This window comes from Protopterus annectens, chromosome 3.part0 (genome assembly GCF_019279795.1).
Source record: "Protopterus annectens isolate FY-2018-M chromosome 3.part0, PAN1.0, whole genome shotgun sequence".
In the NCBI taxonomy this organism is placed as follows: domain Eukaryota; kingdom Metazoa; phylum Chordata; order Ceratodontiformes; family Protopteridae; genus Protopterus; species Protopterus annectens.
The window spans coordinates 207173743-207186349 of NC_056731.1; positions in this window are offsets into that span (position 1 = coordinate 207173743).

The window sequence follows — 12607 nt, forward strand, 5'->3', positions numbered from 1 at the left end:
TAACAGGATTGTAGGACCTACACAAGGCCTGTATTGACAGACTCAGGGAATTCCAGCTCTGCTCTGTATGTTCCTGAGTAGTCACAGGTGTATGTTTATGACACGTGTGGCCACAACTCCTACATATACCCCATATCAACAATTGCAAGCCATGCATGCTGTGTGCTGTCTGGACATTAGCCCTAGTACCACAATAGCCAGTACATGCTGGGATGAGATGTTTACAAGCCACAGACCTCACACATGCTTGAATGAGTTTACTGCCTAGCTCTAACAGAGCACATTTCTGGCACTCTTCCAGTAAACATGAGGTGTGTGTGGCAAATATGATGTGCTCACTGTTGACCATTACAGTGCCCTGGCTTCACCATGGCATTGTCAAGTAACAGTTTATAGGAGCATGACATGGAATAATGCTTTGTGTGTCTTGCTGTTATGTGCTGTTGTCATATATATACACTTGGCTACTCGGTGAAGGTGGTGGTGTCCTACCAGTACATGAGTACACCATCCATTATGGTGTAATGCTCGGCTATGTTTCACACATGGCGTGGGGAAGGTGTGGAATGTATCCTCTTGACCTGCTAGTGCACTTACTGATGTAGACCGCATATGTGTACATGTATTGATGTTTGTGTAGATTCCATGTGTGTGCAGTGTCTGTTGTCTGAAGGTGACTGTTGTCTTAGTACATCATGCTGTTGCAATACAGCCTCAACATTGCCAACTGTATATGGTGATCTGCTCTAAGTACTGTAAGCTGTACATGAGGTATGGACAGATGTTTGGACATGACTACTAAGTCGTGGGGCTTCTTTGCAGATGAATGGTTACTGAGGACAGCTCACTGGTGTGTTAACAACCATTCCTACAATAACCTGTGTAACTGCTAAGGACAGGTTTTTTTAACTGAAGTGGAAGACAGATGGTGTAGACTGCTGTAAGGGTGACACTGAAGGCAAACCTCATGACACCTGTAACAGTAATACCTCCCCTGTGCATATATTGTGCATATATCAGCACAGTTGGCAAAGGAAAGAGTCAGTAAGCTTTGTACCGGATACGATAGTGCTGTACTTCTGTAATACCTATCATGAGATAGGCAGGTGTTTGATTCACAGTACTGGCACATGTGGGTGTGTGTGTGTGTGTCCATATATGTCACATATGGTTGGGAATACATCCCACATGTTTACACTCTCCTGAACACTGTTGATGACACCAGTACAGAGTGAAGTGTAGAAAGAAAGGCATAGGCAGGTGGTTGAACCTCACACATGTAAAGTGTCAGTATGTGTGTGACATAGGTGTATATCTTTGTGAATGTCACAGTGTGTGTGTGTGTGTGTGTGTGTGTGTGTGTGTGTGTGTGTGTGTGTGTGTGTGTGTGTGTGTGTGTGTGTGTGTGTGTGTGTGTATGGCTGTCCTTGTGTATGGCTGACCTTGTGTATGACTGTCCAGTCCCTGGAGTGAGGCTGTATTTTACCATAGTGAAATGTTAATGCCTACTCCCCCCATACACTCAATGCAATCTAGCATCCCTGTTGATATCATCAATTGTAGGCAAGCATTCTAACTGCTTGTTAACATGTACACCCTGGGGTGTGACCTGTTGTTACATAGCCTACTGATGGACCCCCCCTCCCCACATACACTCACTGCACTGTAGTATCCCTGTCTATGGCCTCGATCTTAGGTCATTCCGACCACCTGTACATGTGTAATCTCTGTGGCGCATCTTGTAATTTCATAGCATTATAATGATGATAAGCACATAGGCAGGGGTTCTCATCTGAACACTGGCAACTGTGTGTGTGTTATTGTGTCTGAATCCCTGAGTGTGTGGGTGTGTCTGTCTTTGCATGCTGTCATGGCAGTTGGTATTACTGCTTCCCAATGAGAAGCCACTATTTACACTGGCCTTTACCCTTGTCACCCGGCATACCACTCTTTTACCTCCTCCCCGCTCCAGGTAACTATACCTGTGATGTCACCCACTATGGATGTGACGGCTCTGAACACAGTAGCTTACTACATAGTTATCATGCTCTTGGATCATTAGAACAGTAAACATAATTGAAACATGGGAGAATATAACTGATGTGGAAGTTACAAAGTGCATGCAGGTATTGTCATACTGACCTGTGAGTAGTCAACATGTACATATGGGACACTAACCGCAAACACCAACATCCCCCGGCACATGCAACTACACCTGAAAGAGGAAGGCAGAACGTCAAGATCAACATGCTGTTAGTGTTGTTACACATGATACATACTGTCAAACATACAAAATGCATTCTAAAACTGTAATACATGGTATGTCTGCTGCCTGTCAATACTACTCAGCAGTATTAATCCACAACTTTCTACCTAGTATGTTCACCCTGTGCATCAGACCATATAAGCATGTCCCTGCACCGATGGTGTGGATGACAGGGCTGTGGCACAGGCATCATCATATGCACAGGGTGATAATGTCTGCCAGAGGCCTAGGCTGCACCATTGGATGACATCATGTGTGTGTGTTAAGGCCTGTGATATCACTGGACCTGTGTGGATGTTATGCGTCTGTGTGTGTGTTGTGGTGCCCTACATTTGTTTCGGGTGTGTGTGTATGCATGCGCACAGGTCTGGCATGTGGCTGGCCTACACAGGGGTATTATTGACAGCTGCAGACTGTACAAGGCAGGTTTCACAGTTCACGGTGTCCGGCCATGGCCATGTGACCTGCGCCTGCCAGGGGTTGCATGGTCACTACCAGGCAGAGATCCAGATTGGGTACTCTCTGATGACACATGTCCACTGGAATCGTGTCCCTGTTGGGACCATCCAGGACCACGTGCATGTGTTCTGCTGTGTCCTGGTGTGGACTGCACAGCACCAGCTGCACTGCTGCTGCTACCACCACTATGGGAGCAGGCATGTGCAGTAGCATGTTCATGTAGACCTTCAATAGGTGATGTAGCTGACTTATGTCCACGTGCCCAATGTCTCACTTCCACCAGATGTTCCAGCACAGACATTCCACGCTCGATGATTGACATGCCACGGTCAAGGACTCCCACTATGTCACCCAATCGTCTATCCAAAACATCTGCAAGATGATGGTGAGCATTTGCAAGTTCCTGGATGTTGTCAGTTAATGAACGGACAGCAGCCCTCTGAAGCCTCAGACCTTCTCTGTTGTGCTGCTCAGCATGTGCCTGTGCCTTCATTACAGCCCGAAACATGCATCTGGTGACTCCAGCTGATGTGCTTTGTCTCGCAGGGGAATGTTGGCCAGTGGTCCTCCTATGAGCAGCACTGGGCACATGCCTGTGTGGGGCATCACCAGTCATTTGCCTGGGATCATGGTGCGCAGGCACACCTTCCATAGTCTCCACACTTCCCTTTCACATGCTACCACCCACCAACTGTCCTTCCTCTATGGCCAGTGGTGATGGGGTATGTGTAGGCAGGAGAACTGTGTGTGAGGATGAGGGGGAGACAGGTGGAATGGCAACCGATGGCACAGATTCAGCCCCTGACAACCCTGCCTGTGCTTCAATCATACTATCATCATCACTGCTAGAGTCTGTGGGGATACTAACATCAGGTGGACCGCATGAGGGCAACACACCTACATCAACACCTGTGAAGGGAAGACAAGGACTGTACATTACAAGTTATACCAGACACACACACAGACAGACAGAGACACACAGACACACACACAGACAGACAGAGACACACAGACACACACACAGCGACACACAGACAGACAGAGACACACAGACACACAAACAGACAGAGACACAGACAGACAGAGACACAGACACACACACAGACAGAGACACACAGACACACACACAGAGACACACAGACAGAGACACAGGGACACACACACACAGACAGACAGACACACACACACACACACACACACAGAGACACACACAGAGACACACACAAACAGACAGACAGAGACACACAGAGAGAGAGACACATACACACAAACACACACACAGACACAAAGACAGAGACACACACACAGACACACAGACAGAGACACACACAGAAACACACACACACACACACGCAGACACGCACAGAGGCACACACACACCGACAGAGACACACACACAGACACACAAACACACAGACAGACACACAGACAGAGACACACACAGACACATAGACACACATGCTACATGCAGGTGATATGGCAGATGGCATTCAGCTTAGACAATTATAGTTTCAGCTTAGACAATTATAATGGTAGTTAACATACATCCCTGAGTTGCACACAGCAGCATGCATCTGTTATAGCAGACGGCAACAATTATAGTGGTGGTTAGCACCGTATTGCACCATTTGTGTTAGTAGCCTATGCCCCACACCTGCAACATGATGCATGCACTTTGCACCATTGCACTGGACTGCCATGGTGTGTGCAACATACACCACATGTTAACAGACCATCGTTGACCTTTGTACATCTGCCACTGATACTTTGTGTTGGCTACCACCCCTATGTGTGAGGACATGAGTAGTAGGGTATGTTGACTGCATACTATGTTTGTCTGAGCCCTATTTTGCATATCTCCATCAAAGCAGTGCATGTCTGTTCAACATTATTCCACCTACCCCTGAGCAGAGTCTAGACATTGTGCATGTGGCTGTATACACGTTTGACATGGCTGTCCCTACTTTGTAATGGTGCCACAGACCAGCACAGGTTTACAGTACACCAACCTTCTGTGTGGCGTATGACCTTGCCAATAACATGTAGTATGACATGCCTTCTGCTGACGTGTTGAAAGACATGCATACATGTGTAACACAATGGTGTCCTTTCCAATCTACAGTATGGTAATGGTGTCCCAATGCAGGCACGTGTTATACTGACATGGGCCTTCAGCTGATGCAATGTTGTCTGTCCACCCTACAAATATGCAGGGAGATACTGCACATTGAGCTGATGTGCATAGCCATTGCAGGGCTTCATGTGGCTTCACAATTGCTATACAGTGTGAGCTACTGACACAGTTCATAGCCATGACTATGTTCACATACAATACATATCTAATGTGGAATGTGACCCACATCACTGAGGTGTATACACAGTAAACCCTAATGTGGAATGTGTGACACAGGTCACAGAAGGGTATGCGGATGACACCCCTGCACATCTGCAACCATATTACTGATGCCTGGCAACTATGCCCACACATGGCTAACTTAGCAGTACTCTATGTCCCACATGCCATCTGTGTACCTCACACACATGAGGAGCAGGAATGACAGTGATGTCTGACACCAGCAAGGTGAATGTACTGTATCTGTGGCCTGATGTGGTTGTATGTGTATGTTGTGCAACACATGTATGTATTTGGATACTGTATAGGTGAATGTTTTCATGTCGTGACACACTCAAGATGTTCAAGACATGTTATGTGGTGGTTTCATGTTATGCCTACACAAGCTGTGCACAGGTCTGTATGATGTTTAGTGTTTTACATCTGCAATATCACCATTAGACAAAGGCCATAGCTGTATTGTGTCGAGCCAATGTACAACAGGGTGTACACACATGTACATCACTTCTACTGTATGTGTTGCTTCATGTCTCTGGCCATCCTCCATGGCATGGCCATGTGTACACATGTTCTGTCCAATGGTTGTGATGGCCATCTTATTTCACATGTCAGTGTTATCCCATATGACATACACCCATAGATGTCATATGCTCCACTGAGGACAGGGTTATGCAGACAAATGTGAGACATGTTTTGCAGGATAGTTGAGCAGTATTGCAGTCAGCCCACTACATGTCATGGACATGTCAGATAGCACATGACATTGTGTGACATTCATAGCAAGGATATATTCCACAAGGGTGTATCCTGTGGGCTGGTCATACTCCAGCTCCAACACATTTAGAGTATGTGCACACATATGCTCTCTGTAGAGTACTGTTTGTATTCCCAACATGCGTAATGCTGATATGTAGTACCTGGCCCTACAGTGAAACACACCTCCACCATTGTATTCACTGTTGTCCACACATCTGGCAGTGACAGTTTGGAAGGTTTAGTGTAGGTCTTTCATATAGTCTTCAATTGTTTCACATGGGTAAACACTGTGATGCATTTCAGGTCTGACCAATGTCCATTAACAGGACCATCATACATTATGTGTGCGTGGGTTATGGCAGATAGCATGCAATTAATATGTTCCATGCATTATCAAGCCTGGTAAATAATAACAATCTCACCTGACACAGGCTGCTGTCACTGCAAAATGTCAGAGGTACCTAAACAGGAGTGTCACAGCAGTATGATCATTATCCACACCTGTGTGATAGTTACAGGGTGCATTGTCCATGTTAGCCCATAAGCCAGTACAATTCACTATACTATGGAGTATGCACATCTGTGCATACATAGAGTAGCAGACTATAGTATGTGGCATGTGTGCATACATGCCTTGCATATGATGTTACGTTGCATATTGTACAGTAACACATGAAACTATGTGAAATATAGTTGTGTTATATGTGCAGTAGTGACTTACCAGGCAACTCCAGGTTCAGTGGTTGAGAGACACCTACCTCCACAATACCAGCTAAAGCTTGTGGATGGAGGTCTGCAGATGTCCCCAGGTTGGCCAGTAACTCCTCAGTACGTGTGAGTGGGGGCTGGGTGAGTGACCCCCCCCCCTGTTGTACCTTGTTCCCTGGCGATTGCATTAGCACACTGTTTCGCCCATCTTATGAGGTCAGTGCAGTGTCAGTGCACCTGCTAATAGGTGTGATTTTGACCACCAACATCATTTACCCTCCTGCAGAGTTCTTCCCACAGGGCATCCCGCTGCTGTGCATCCTGTGGCACATGGCTGAAGAGTGTTGTATGGTTGTCGAGGAGGTATGGGATGAGGAACTCATCCTCCAAGCGGCTGTATGCTGGCAGTGTGCTACGTGGCATACCTGGAAGACATAATAATGGAGACAGGTCCTAGTAACTCACAGAGAAGTACAGAAGTACAGCTGAACATACATGTGTAACACATGCATTAAGATTACAAATACCTCTTTGAAAAACTACATGACACTAACACCCCTGACATGTATAAGTCACACACATTTGACACTTACTGGTGATGTGATGTTATCACCATATATGTGTGTGTCATGTGATGACATTGCTCGTACACCATGTGGATGTTGTCTTGATGTGGGCATGTCTGTTTGCCTGAACTGGTGTCTTTACCTATCAGCACATGCCTGGATGTGTTCACATTAATACAATCGACTTTAATACTGTGTATAAATCACATATATAGTCATACATAGCCATTAGGGACATGACCTGTGACCCTGCAGACTTGCAAGCATGTATGTGTTTTGCCATATACATCTACATGGCACTGCACTGCTGTGTAGCATCCTGCCATGTATTGCCTGTGTTGCACATGTGTAACACATGGGACAATAGCTAGCCTGATGGTATTTGCAGGGTTGGAGATCAACTATAGCATGTATGGTCATAGTGATCTAGTAGGCTATATGCCCTGGGCCATTTATGAGCCTAGGCAGACAGGTTACCTAGCTGTAGGCAACAGACAGGTAAGTTTCAGTGGCCAGTTCAAGCAGTGCCACAGAACTGATCCACAGGGTTACTGATATATTTGGCATGTGGTCATCACACCATGTCACAGAGAGGGGCGATGTGCAGCTTAGCTGGACAGGGATGCATAGTATGGCAAGAGTATGTTAAGTGTATGGGACAGAGATCTGTCAGGCATGTTGTGATCCTTGTACTAGAAAGGTGGATATCCATGAAGTATGTGTTATTTGGGATCAGGATGTGTTAAGTGTAGCATGTCCAACACCTCTAGGTTGGACATGGCTTTAGTTAGGGTAGGCTGCATGATCCATAGTGTAGCTAGGGATTGGGAAGGGCAGTGTAGGCCATCTACACATGGGCAATAACCCTTAAAGGAAATATGTTATCTATTATGGGTCACATGGGTGTTGAGTATGGCTGAGCAATTATCTCTATATTCCTGGATGGCACCCTGTCATGATTAGGGGTGCCACATACGACTACCTGTCTGGTGTGGTAAAGTAACTATCAAAGGAAGTAGTACTGTCCAGCTGCATCCCATACACACAGTTGCCATTATGTTGACCGCTGCCTAGGTAGTAGTTCATGGGTACAGGGTTTGTAACATAGGGGATGACAATGCAATACTTAGCTGTCAGATTGTGGCCATACGTCACACACCATACATCTGACATACTAAGACCCTTCTGTATGTTGCATGCAGCACACATTGAGTCGACTATTGCTCCTAGTTTATAGTCATTTGCAAACATCAATAGGCTGATGCCTTCTGTGTTAGTCTGTGTGGCATAGATAACAAAGAGGGGGAGTACTAGGAATGAACCATGTATTACTGTGGCTGGCACTGGTTTGATGTGTGTGTATTAGTCAGACATCTTCTGTAGTACTGGTTCTGCTGACAGTCCAGTTGCCAGCCACTCCTGTGACATAGGAATATACACCTAGTTTACTGAGTGTAGCTGGAACACAGTATGGGTGATGGTGTCCTATGACCTGTCATGGTCATGGTATGCAGTGTGAATCCACCCTACTGCCCTCTACATCTGTACCGAGTACATCATATACGTTGATCACGGTTCATGGCCTTACAGACTAGACTCAGCAGGGTAGTTGTGCACTATTTCCCATTATCAATGGTCTCTCCTCCTTTGTGTGGTGTGATAACTGTTGCTGTGCATCATTCGGTGTGTACACAGCCTGACATGGAGCTATGATTCAACATGATGTGTATGTGGATAGCTGAGTGTTCTTACATTTGTGTAGGATACACCCTGGGATGTTGACAGGTCCCATGAAAGCTGTAAGTATGACTTTAGAGAGTGCAGCTTGTACCTGCATAGTCGTTATTACAAGGGCCCTGAAGTGCACATGGATATATTACTAAGTGTACCTGTTTGGGGGAGGGGAGGTGGGAGTGGGTTTAGGTTCTCCAAGAAGACCCTATCTGGATGAACGGGTGCTATTTCTGTAGGGGCAGTACTCCCCATGCCATAGTGCTGTGCAGCACGGCAGGTCTTGTCATTGCCATTACGATTAATGACACAGCTATAGAATGCTCTGTGTTTGGCCTCATAATATGTGGCTGATTAGTTTCACAGTAGCTTTATGTGGTTTTATATGGTGTATCCGCATCTTACTGAGGCTGACCAGGGATCACCTACACTCATGTCTGTTCACTCTTGCAACAGTTACTACCTTTTGTGGTACAGTTTAAAGCATGGTGCCACCAGTTTGCCTTCTTGTTTGTGTTGGGTTGAATCCTGGTTCTGTTTCAATGGCACAGTCACTGCACATATGTGACTGCTTAAGTTCATTTGTGTACGATTCAGCATTTGCACATGCATTGTCCATCTGCATGGGTGCCATGACAGTAACCACTCTGCTCTTAGGAAACATAACATTGGCATTGGAGACTAACTATGTGTAGCATACTGTTAGCCCTGTTTGTGTGACTACTGTGATCCAGGTCAGTGGGGTTGATGGAATCCAACATGCACTGAGCGCAGGTGTTGGTAAATGAGGAGTCTTCCCAGTTCATAATGGAATAGTTGAGAGTAGCCATTATTATGATTCTGTCTCAGACCTAATCTTCCCCATTACAGCACATTATGACAGTTGGGAAATCAGTGGCCTGGTGGGTGATCTGTCTCAAGGTGCAATTTGAATTCCACTTTGGAACAAAGGTAGTTGCTCAGCATAATGCATCTGAAGTTATGCAAGTGCAACTAGCGTGGAGGTGTACTGGTGGGTGATCTGTCACAAGGTCCAATTTGAATTTCACTTTGGCACAAAGGTTGTTGCTCAGCATAATGCATCTGAAGTTATGCAAGTGCAACTAGCGTGGGTGTGTACATATCCTTCAGGAATAAGGACACACCTGCAGCCATGTGTTCCAATAAAGGATAGTGGGCAAGAGGTGAGGTATGTGTTATAACATGGTAATGCAGGTGTGCTCTCCAGAGTGTTGAAATATGTTTCAGCCACTGCACAGATATGTTCTCCATGTTAGGGATTGACATATGTGTGTCTGTATAGTGTTTCTGACATATATCATTATGTAGCGAGACCAGCAGTTTATTGCTTGGCTGTCCCTGTAACAGTGGTGGACCTTCACTTGAACTGTGCATGATGAAGGCACTATAGGGGAAGCATGAGCCCTAGGCAGTATCCAGATTCCCAGGGGTGACAGGTGCAGGCCCTGTCTTGTAAAGCATCATGGTCTGTCAACCATGTTATCCCAGGCAGACAGATACTGGATACCCTTTGACTTGCACCACTACACTAAATAATTGTGGAATACAATCCTTTTGTCCCTGTACTGCAGTATCATTCTGGCCAATGGCAGAATGCTACCCAGTCCTTGGGACATACCTGCATGGGCTACAAGACTTGACACTTCCTACATGTGTTTCCATGCAGTCCAGGCTACTGCATCACAGGTCCTGCACAACAACATGGAATATGCCAGAGCCATGTGTATAGTTCAAAAGGTGGCCTGAGTGTATGGGTATGTGGATAATTATGGCAGACAGGCAGCTGACAGTATGTATGCCCTCATAGAGGTTGGTGTGTAACATACTGCTAGAGTTTGCATTCACAAATGAGTACTGTTGGGCATGTTTCCAGCCACGTGTTCTATGGTGTGGCACAATTATGAAAAAGTATGTCATACAGTTTGTGTATTTTGGTGTCTTTCTCTTCCAGCCTGGGGGGGGGGTCACTTGTTTGGCCAGATACTTAGAAGCGTCTGTGAATGTGTGTGATTTCTGGTATTGTGTGTGGGTGTCCTTACTGTGTTCTGGTAAGGGTATGTGTTGGTTGTGTTGATGAACTGCATTTTTTAACCTACACCTCATGACTGTCCAGTCCAGTCATGGCTGTAGACTGGGCTGCCTTCCAGCTTACTCCTGTAGCTGCATCCCAAACAATGTGTGGGGCATGGTGTTAGGTGGGTTTGGCAGTGTACATGGCATAGAGATTACATTCCCCCAGAATGGCCACATGCACAAAGCTGACATTAGTAAACACCAGTAGCTGACTAGTGGACATGCCTGTATGATTATTCAGTACTACAAGTACCAAGTACTGCATTTAGTTTATGTATTGCTTATGAAGATGTATTAGACAGTGATGCTCACATGTAAATATCTGTGTTATGGATGTGACAACACTGGCTATTACGGAAACATTGTAGCTAGCTTTAGCAGCAATCCTCCTCTGAGGAGCACATCACATCCTGTTAGTTGATTACAGATGATGCAAGTGTGTACAGGTCTGTTTCCTTCTCTGGGTATACACTCACATATCCACCAGGACCATGAGCTCTGTTGGGCACAGACACCCACTCTCCAAACAGAGTCATGGATCAATAGAGTCTGATGCCACTATCAACATGATCAGGATATAATCAGATAGTGTAAGCCATCACCTATGAAGCGGCTGTTACACATGTGCAGCTGTCTCCTACACCTTACAGTCCTACTGCAGATGTTACACTGGAGTTAAAGATGATATGCAACCTGTTTCATTACCAGTGCTGTGTACTACCTTACATACAGTATGTGCAAGCGGCCATTAGGTTGGCAATGAGAGGTTGGGCTACACAAACCTGGTAGTTCAACCAGTGTGTTTCTACTCTCAGTATCCACTCTATGTAGGTGTGCACATAGCCATTTGGCCCAGCCCTGTAACAAGGGTTACTACACATTTGCATAACATGTACACATGCACAGCTCTTATTGCTTGCAAACAATACTAGAGAGGTCCAGCCCTGTAACAAGGGTCACTACACATTTGCATAACATGTACACATGCACAGCTGTTATTGCTTGCAAACAATACTAGAGAGGTCCAGCCCTGTAACAAGGGTCACTACACATTTGCATAACATATGCACATGCACAGCTGTTTTTGCTTGCAAATGATACTAGAGAGGACCAGCCTTGTAACAAGGGTCACTACACATTTGCATAACATGTACACATGCACAGCTCTTATTGCTTGTAAACAATACTAGAGAGGTCCAGCCCTGTAACAAGGGTCACTACACATTTGCATAACATGTACACATGCACAGCTGTTTTTGCTTGCAAATGATACTAGAGAGGACTAGCCTTGTAACAAGGGTCACTACACATTTGAATAACATGTACACATGCACAGCTCTTATTGCTTGCAAACGATACTAGAGTGGTCCAGCCCTGTAACAAGGGTCACTACACATTTGCATAACATGTACACATGCACAGCTCTTATTACTTGCAAACGATACTAGAGAGGTGGATATTACATGTGTTATGTGCATGGATAGTTACCTGGCTCTTCCAATTATCTTTGCTAGCATGCTGCTAAACTGTCAGATGAATACAAATGATATATATCCTGTTATTGAGTAATGTAATTGCCAATAGACATAACTACTGTTTGCATAACATAACAGAACTGCTATGTAGAATAGAATACAGATCAGCCTAAAATACTGTACATTACACAGTTATTGG